Below are 8329 nucleotides of genomic sequence, written 5' to 3'. Positions count from 1 at the left end.
GGCGACGCCGCGCACCTTCGGGCCCGAGCGGGAAGCCGAGCCGGCCAAGGAAGCTCGCGTCTTGGGCTCGGAGCTCGTGGACACTTATACGGTTTGTTGGGGGCGCGGGCACCTGAAGCGGGGGTGGTGGCTGGGACCGGGAGTCCGACTTGGGGGCTTGGGGAGGGGTTCGGGATCTGCAACCCTGAGGAGCGGGTAGAAGGGTCTGCGATTGCGAGGGGGCTGGGACGGGGGATCTAAGGAAAGGGATCTGGGCCTCGCAGGTTCGGGTGAAGGGTTGCTCGGGGCCTGGGGAGGCGGTTTGGAAAAGGGTACGCGATCAGAAAGGGAGGCTCGGGTTGGGAGCGGCATCTGGGGATAAAGGGGGCCTGGGGAGGGGGGTGTCTAGATGAGGCTAAACCCCTCTAGATCTTCTAGGACTGGAGGAGCCCCGGCCTGAGAGACCGTTACTGGGGTTCAGGAGAAAGGCGATGGGGAGAGGGTCTCTGATGGATGGAATCAGGGAAAAGGGTCAGGCTCCGCAGGCCTTGAAGAAAGAGAAGGCGCCAGCACCCTGATCTGGGAAGCCTGCGGTGGTGGTTGAGATTTTCTCTGAGAAGTGAAGGATAGACCTGGGGGGCAGACGCCTTGGGGGTCGGGCGGAGACAAGAACGGAGGACGGGTGGAGTCCAGCTGTGGAGAAATAGGGGTGGTCTCAGTGCTGAAGCGCAGACCCTATAAACCTTAGGAATCTTCGTGACTTTGGGCTGTGGGAGCGAGATGGGGCAACAAGCTGCGCACACACACTTCTAAGCCATGGGGGAGACAGAGGACAAATGGGGGTAGTTTCCGACTCTGATGGGGCTGGATGCCAGGCCTGTGAGCCTGGTGGGCTGCCTGGCAAAAACTAGGCATTGAGCACCTCCCTGCTTCATCCCCTTTGTTCCCGCAGGGTAGGGAGTGGGTGGGGGCCTTGGCCCTGCCTGCACCCCCCTCCCTGGCCCTCATCCTAACCTCCCCCTCTGAGGGCCATTCATCGGGCTCTTTTCTCCTTTCCTGAGGGCAAAGGGAAGGAATCAGGCAGGATGGGAAGAGGAGAGGGGTGGATCCTGGAGCAACAGGCCAGCCTGGAGAAATGGCTGCTCCTCAGGGCTGGAGAAGGCTTCAGCTCCATGCTGCAGAGAGGAGAGGGAAACTAGGTGCAGGAGGCGGGTGAGGTCTCTGAGCTGATGGCTGGCTGGCCATCAGCTAGGGGCACCTTCAGCAAGAGGGCCATCTTCAAAAAGCTCTCCCTATTCTGGACTGCACCCCTCCTCTGCATGTGTGTCGGGGGAGGTGGTGATCTAGATTGGACCCTACCATCCTCTGTCTCCGGGTGTGCCGAGTTGGATATTATGAACACACCTACCCTTTGAACACTTACCATGGGTCAGGCCCATGGACAAAGCATTTTACATGCATTGCCTTACTTGGTCCTTGATTCTAAGATGGAGGAACTGAGGCTCAGAGAAAACTTAGGCTCCAAGTTAATTATATAAGTGACACATAAGCTGCAGCCAGGAAATGACAGAACCAGGTTTTTAACCCAGGCCTTCCTTAACCTCTAGGCCATATTGCCTCCTGATAGAGCTTAGTTGCTACCACTGCCTCCCCACATCAGCTGCTTGTACCTTGATTCCTGGCTCAGTAGCAGAAATCACAGCCATGAACCAGTTGAAAGGGTTGGAAAAGGACTTGCTTCCAGGAGGGTAGGGCACCTGGAAAGAAGTACAACAGAGAAGATACTCAGGCTACAACTGGCCCTCCTCCCTCCCTTGGAAGAAATGGCCTTGCCTGCAGCTCGGGTTGGGTTTTGAGTTACCTAGAGGCAGGAGGTAAAAAACTAAAGAGGTGACTTGTTGTGGTAATCACTTTTTTCATTCCTTACTGATGGATGGAGCCACAGGCTTGTCCCATGTGCCTCCCAGCCCTACTGCTTGGGCCATGGAGGAGGCTGAGAGGGGCCCTGCTGGTCAGCAAGGGTCAGGTGCAGAGGCTAGTGGGCAGGGGCAGCCTGACTTTGGCCTTGGGGTGGGTCTGAGTTGCAGAGAGAAAGACTGATAAAAGATAATTGGGAAAGGTAATTGCAGCTTTTGCTATAGGGGGAGGAGACTCCTTGTTGGGGCTCCCTTGCTACAAGGGCTTTTGGTTTCCCCTTTTAGGTTTACATCATACAGGTCACTGATGGCAACCATGAGTGGACGGTAAAGCACCGCTACAGCGACTTCCATGACCTGCATGAAAAGGTAACTGTTAAGAGCTGGGAGCACATATTTCAGGGCTGGAGGGTCCTGTAGGCCAAGTTTCCATTGTGCCACACATTAGTTTTAGGGCAAAAGAGGCTCCATGTCCATAGTTCTTAATAAATCACTTTGTTAATATAACTGCGTTCATTAATATAGCACGTAAATGCTAGCCTTCAGCTCTAGCATGAGCCAGTCTGCAAGGAGCATATTTGAATTTCAGTTTTAATATTTCCAGTCCTAGCTTGGATACGAGATGCTGAGACAGTTTCCTGGGAAGGGGACAGGTTTGAACTTGTTCGACCTAGCTATGGCTATTCCAAAGCCTGTGCTGTAATATCTGGCTGTGATTCCATCTTTTCTTTGCTTTTGGAGATGCTGTCTTTCTCTGGGTCATTTACAGCATGTTTTAAAGACACACCACTGCCCTAATTGGTTTTTACTCTGGCTTGGAAAAGATGGCAATTTTAGGGGCAAATGGTGTTACTTTTCTGAATGTCTCCAAAGTCTCCAGATAGAATCCTTGTCTGGAATTGTATTGGTATTTCTAATGCTAATTTGGATTGAAAGAGGCGAATCCCAGGTGCCCTCGGTTGGTCACTGATCTTGGTACTGCAGGGAGGGGCTGTGCAAGTGCTAACAAGCGCCTGTCCTCAGGCTTCTTGCCTCGGCCTTACATAGGCACAGAGCCTCTTAGTCTGTGGTTGATGTGCTTATGTTTTTTTACAGCTCGTTGCAGAGAGAAAGATTGATAAAAATCTGCTTCCGCCCAAAAAGATAATTGGGAAAAACTCAAGAAGCTTGGTGGAGAAGAGGGAGAAGGATCTGGAGGTCTACCTCCAGAAACTCCTGGCTGCCTTCCCTGGCGTGACCCCCAGAGTGCTGGCCCACTTCTTGCATTTTCACTTCTATGTAAGTTCCTCATCGGGTTTTCACCTGTGCCTGCAAACCCACAACTGCCAAGCTTGAGGCAGCAAACCAGGGGGGACCTCAGCTTTGAGGTGGGCCGGGGTTTGACCCTAGGTTAGAAGATGGAGGAACGTCACCCTGGTTAGGGATGTGTTGTGGGCAGAAGCATGTTAGTTGACAGATTTGCCTTAAATTAGACTGAGTGTGGCCACAGAGATGCTTTCCTCTACCACAAGGCATTTTGTTTAGCAAAAATGGCCTGTGGGTGTTTAAGCTAGGTTTCCATCCAGATGGATGAGGCTGGATTAGAAACAGCTGACACCTGGGATAGACTATTGTTGAGTTGTTGGTTCACAGCTCAAAACTAATTAAGGGATTAGTCTGTGATGGTGGAATATCACCATCTTGGGACGTGTAATCGGGGTCCACGCTGCCAGGGTGCTAAGGTTGAGGGTAGATAATTTCCTCTGATGGGAGAGTGTGTCGTAGAACAGCTCTGTACTCCGTCCTGGACAGAAGAACAACTTTCGTAAGTTGCTGGGGACAGAATGCGTTGTCAGACTTTAAGAACAGCACTTAGGCAGTGTGAAACCACAATATTTGGGGTTTTTTTGTTTTGTTTTTTTTTGTTGTTGTTGTTGTTTTGAGACGGAGTCTCGTCTCGCTCTGTCGCCCAGGCTGGAGTGCAGTGGCCAGATCTCGGCTCACTGCAAGCTCCACCTCCCGGATTTACACCATTCTCCTGCCTCAGCCTCCCAATTAGCTGGGACTACAGGCGCCTGCCACCTCGCCCGGCTAGTTTTTTTTTATTTTTTTATTTTTTTAGTAGAGACGGGGTTTCACCGTGTTAGCCAGGATGGTCTCGATCTCCTGACCTCGTGATCCACCCATCTCGGCCTCCCAAAGTACTGGGATTACAGGCTTGAGCCACCGCACCTGGCCAATATTTGTTTTTTTGAGACGGAGTCTTGCTCTGTCACCAAGGCTGGAGTGCAGTGGCGCGATCTCGGCTCACTGCAACCTGCGCCTCTTGGGTTCAAGCAGTTCTCCTGCCTCAGCCTCTCGAGTAGCTGGGACTACAGACTTGTGCCACCACACCCAGCTAATTTTTGTGTTTTTAGTAGAGATGGGGTTTCACCATGTTGGCCAGACTGGTCTGGAACTCCTGACCTCAAGTGATCTGCCTGCCTGAGCCTCCCAAAGTGCTGAGATTACTGGCATGTGCCACTGCACCTGGCCGAAACCACAATATTAAATAGCAGTTCTATTTATGAGAATTTTTTTCTAAGGAAAAATCAGGCAACTGCAAAAAGGATATATGAACAAAGGTAGTCATTCCAGGGTTGTAACAAGATAGTAAGGACAACCCTAAAGTCTAGTAGAAGAGATTACAAAAAAAGAAAAAAAAGAAAACAGGCGGGGCGCAGTGGCTCATGCCTGTAATCCCATCATTTTGAGAGGCTGAGGTGGGCAGATCACTTGAGGTCAGGAGTTCGAGACCAGCCTGGCCAACATGGTGAAACCCCATCTTTACTAAAAATACAAAAATTAGCTGGGTGTGGTGGCAGGCACCTGTAATGCCAGCTACTTGGGAGGCTGAGGCAGGAGAATCGCTTGAACCCAAGAGGCAGAGGTTGCAGTGAGTCGAGATCATGCCACTGCACTCCAGTCTGGGCAACAGAGAGTGAGACTTCATCTCAGAAAAAAAAAAAAAAAAGAAAAATCAAAGGGTACAGCGAGGCTGAGCACAGTGGCTCATGCCTGTGATCCTAGCTCTTTGGGAAAAAACAAACAAAAAACAAGTCTGCAGCTCCCCCATCATTTTCCCAGCAGCACACCAGTCTTCCCAGCAGACTCTGTCTCAAAAAAATGCAGCTTTCTTAAGCAGTATCCAATCGTATGGCTGTAGTTTTTTTTTTTTTTTTTTTTTTTTTGAGACAGGGTCTCACTCCCTTGCTCAGGCTGGAGTGCAGTGGCCTGATCATGGGTCACTGCAACCTCAAACTCGTGGGCTCAAGCGATCTTCTTGCCTCAACTTCCCAAATAGCTGGAACTATAGGTGCATGCCACCACACCCCGCTAATTTTTAAAATTTTTTTGTAGAGATGGGGTCTTGCAATATTGCTCAGGTTGGCCTCAAACTCGAGCTCAAGCAGTCCTCCCACCTCTGCTTCTCAAAGTGCTTGGACTGTAGGCATGAGCCACGTACCTGGCTGACTGTGGTCTCATTTTTATAAAAAGTTGATATGGACATATTTGTCTAGGAAAACTCTAGGAGGTTTACGTACACCAAAATGCTAAGACTAGTTTTCTCTGAGTGATAGATTTTCAGATAATTTATGTTTACTCGTTTTCCCTTTATATGATGAAGACGGGGAAGAATCCACTCCCTTATTCAGGCTCACCCTGAAGTAACCTGTAAGTTATGGTCCTAAAAGCCCAGCTGTATTTAAAATACAACTTTCTTGGCCAGGTGCAGTGGCTCACGCCTGTAATCCCAGCACTTTGGGAAGGCCCAGATAGGCAGATCACTTGAGGCCAGGAGTTCTAGACCAGCCTGGCCAACATAGCGAAACCCCTTCACTACTAAAAATATAAAAATTAGCTGCACGTGGTAGCGTATGCCTGTAGTCCCAGCTACCGAGGAGAGAGGCATGAGAGTCACTTGAACCTGGAAAGGGGAGGTTGCAGTGAGCCGAGGTCATGCCACTGCACTTCAGCCTGGGCCACAGAGTGAGACTCCGTCTCAACAACAACAACAACAACAACAACTTCCTTAAAGTCTTTTCAGAGTAAGACAGTTGAACTTTTCTTGCATCACTGAAGAGCCTAGAAATTTGGTGGCAGTGCTAACCTTGGGCCACTGAGCTTGGCAGGGATAGGTGAAAAAGTAGATAGCATTCACAGATGGGAACTGTGTATGTGCTTTGGATTTTATTTAGCATATACCAGCAAGTATAGGGTTAGCAACATACCCTTTTGTAAACATATTTTTACCCTTTCTTATGTGAGAAAAAATTTGCGTTCCTTATGCAAGTCTTTCAGATAAACTTTACTGGTTAGTATTTTAAGAAATAATGTACTTTAAAGGTCACGCACAGTGGCTCACACCTGTAATCCCAGTACTTTGGGAGGCCAAGGCAGGCGGATCACGAGGTCAGGAGATCGAGACCATCCTGGCTAACATGGTGAAATCCCATCTCTACTAAAAATACAAAAAATTAGCCGGGCGTGGTGGTGGGCGCCTGTAGTCCCAGCTACTCGGGAGACTGAGGCAGGAGAATGGCGTGAACCTGGGAGGTGGAGCTTGCAGTGAGCTGAGAGACCGTGTCACTACACTCCAGCCTGGGCGACGGAGCAAGATTCCGTCTCAAAAAAAAGATTGTGCTTTAAGGAAGCTTTGGTTAGCCATTTAGGGATGAAACTTGACATGCAGCCCTTTGACGGTATTTATTCCTTACTTGATACCTGTGCCTTTGAGGAGAGATCTCGCTGGCTGCCTCACATGTGCCTGGCTCTGAGGGTAGAAAGGCCTGGACTGCGCTTTTGAAACTGGTTTGCCTGAGATGGGCCTGGGCTGGCTACATCTGGTTCTGGTTTGAGGCAGGCTCCACTACTTGTAGAAGTTTTGATGTATTTGGAATTAGTGTTATCAAACAGGTCCCTAAGTTATATAAATCCTAGGATTTAAAAAAGCAATTGAACCCATCTTTGGATTAAACCCACAGTTGATCAGCCATGGCACTGCTGACATTTTGGACTGGATAATGTGTTTCTGTAAGGAGCTATCCCATGCGTTGTTTAGCAGCACCCTGGCTTCTACCCACTGGATGCGAGTAGCACTTCACCACCCAGCTGTGGCAATTAAAGATGTCTCCAGACATTGCCACATGTCCCACTTGAAAACCACTGGATTAGATCTTCATTTGGGGCCTAAAGATTTGTCAGCCTTTTCTCCAGGCTGGGAGCTCTCTAAGGAATGTTTCTCTTAACTTTTATACCATCTGTGTCCTCTTGGAAATTGTTCCACACGTGTTCTGCCTCTTGTGTTGCTGACATTGGATAGGGTGGACCCAGGGAACCCTATTTGGCCATGGTGTGAATTTTTTTATTTTGATTTTTTGAGACAGAGTTTCGTTCTTATTGCCCAGGCTGGAGTGCAGCGGTGCGATCTCGGCTCACTGCAACCTCCGCCTCCCAGGTTCAAGTGATTCTCCTGCTTTAGCCTCTTGAGTAGCTGGGTTTACAGATGGCCTGCCACCACACCTGGCTAATTTTTTGTATTTTTAGTAGAGGTGGGGTTTCACTATGTTGGCGAGGCTGGTCTCGAACGTCTGACCTCGTGATCCACCTGCCTCAGCCTCCCAAAGTGCTGAAATTACAGACGTGAGCCACCACGCCTGGCCATGGTGTGGATTTTTAAAAATTGAGGTATAATTCACATACCATAAAATTAACTCTTTTTAATGTGTACAATTTATTTATTTATTTATTTATTTATTATTATTATTAAACTTTAAGTTCTGGGGTACATGTGCCATATGTGCAGGTTTGTTACATAGGTATACATGTGCCACGGTGGTTTGCTGCACCCAGTGTGTACAATTTAGTAGTTTTTAGTATATTCACAACTTTGAGTGACCATCGCCACGATCTAATTCCAGAACATTTCATCAGCCCAAAAAGGAACCTGTAGCTGTTAGCAGAAGCTTCCCATCCCTCTGTGCCCCAGCCCCTGGCAGTCACTAATCTACTTTTTGTCCTTATGGATTTGCCTCTTCTGGACATTTCATAGAAATGGAATCATACAGTGTGTGGCCTTTTGTGACTGGCTTCTTTAATTTAGCCTTATGTTTTCAAGGTCCGTTCATATTGTAGTGTGAATCCTTCGGTCCTTTTATGATGGAGTAATAGTGTATTTTTTGGATATACCACATTATGTTTATTTATTAGCAGTTGATAAGTGTTAGGTTTGTTTCCATTTTTGGCCATTGTGAATGATGCTGCTATGAGCATTTGTTTGTTAATTTTTATGTGAACTTATGTTTTCATTTTTGTTGGATATATAGCCAAAAGTGGAACCTGAGTTATATGGTAACTCTACGTTTGACTTTTTGAGGAACTACCAAATTGTTCTCCAAAGTTGTTGCACCATTTGA

General features: G+C 48.3%; 1 long non-coding RNA gene across 1 annotated transcript; it reads left to right on the top strand.

Moving 5' to 3' along the window:
• Window positions 1-2: 2 nt before the first annotated feature.
• LOC105543995 lies at window positions 3-3278 on the top strand. The gene is made up of 3 exons (XR_001006701.1): window positions 3-91; window positions 2181-2264; window positions 2991-3278. It is a non-coding gene; the product is annotated as an uncharacterized LOC105543995 (long non-coding RNA).
• The last annotated feature ends 5051 nt before the right edge of the window (window positions 3279-8329 follow it).

This window comes from Mandrillus leucophaeus, unplaced genomic scaffold, assembly GCF_000951045.1.
Source record: "Mandrillus leucophaeus isolate KB7577 unplaced genomic scaffold, Mleu.le_1.0 Scaffold296, whole genome shotgun sequence".
Classification (NCBI taxonomy): Eukaryota; Metazoa; Chordata; class Mammalia; order Primates; family Cercopithecidae; genus Mandrillus; species Mandrillus leucophaeus.
This window is presented reverse-complemented; position numbering and strand designations above follow the sequence as displayed.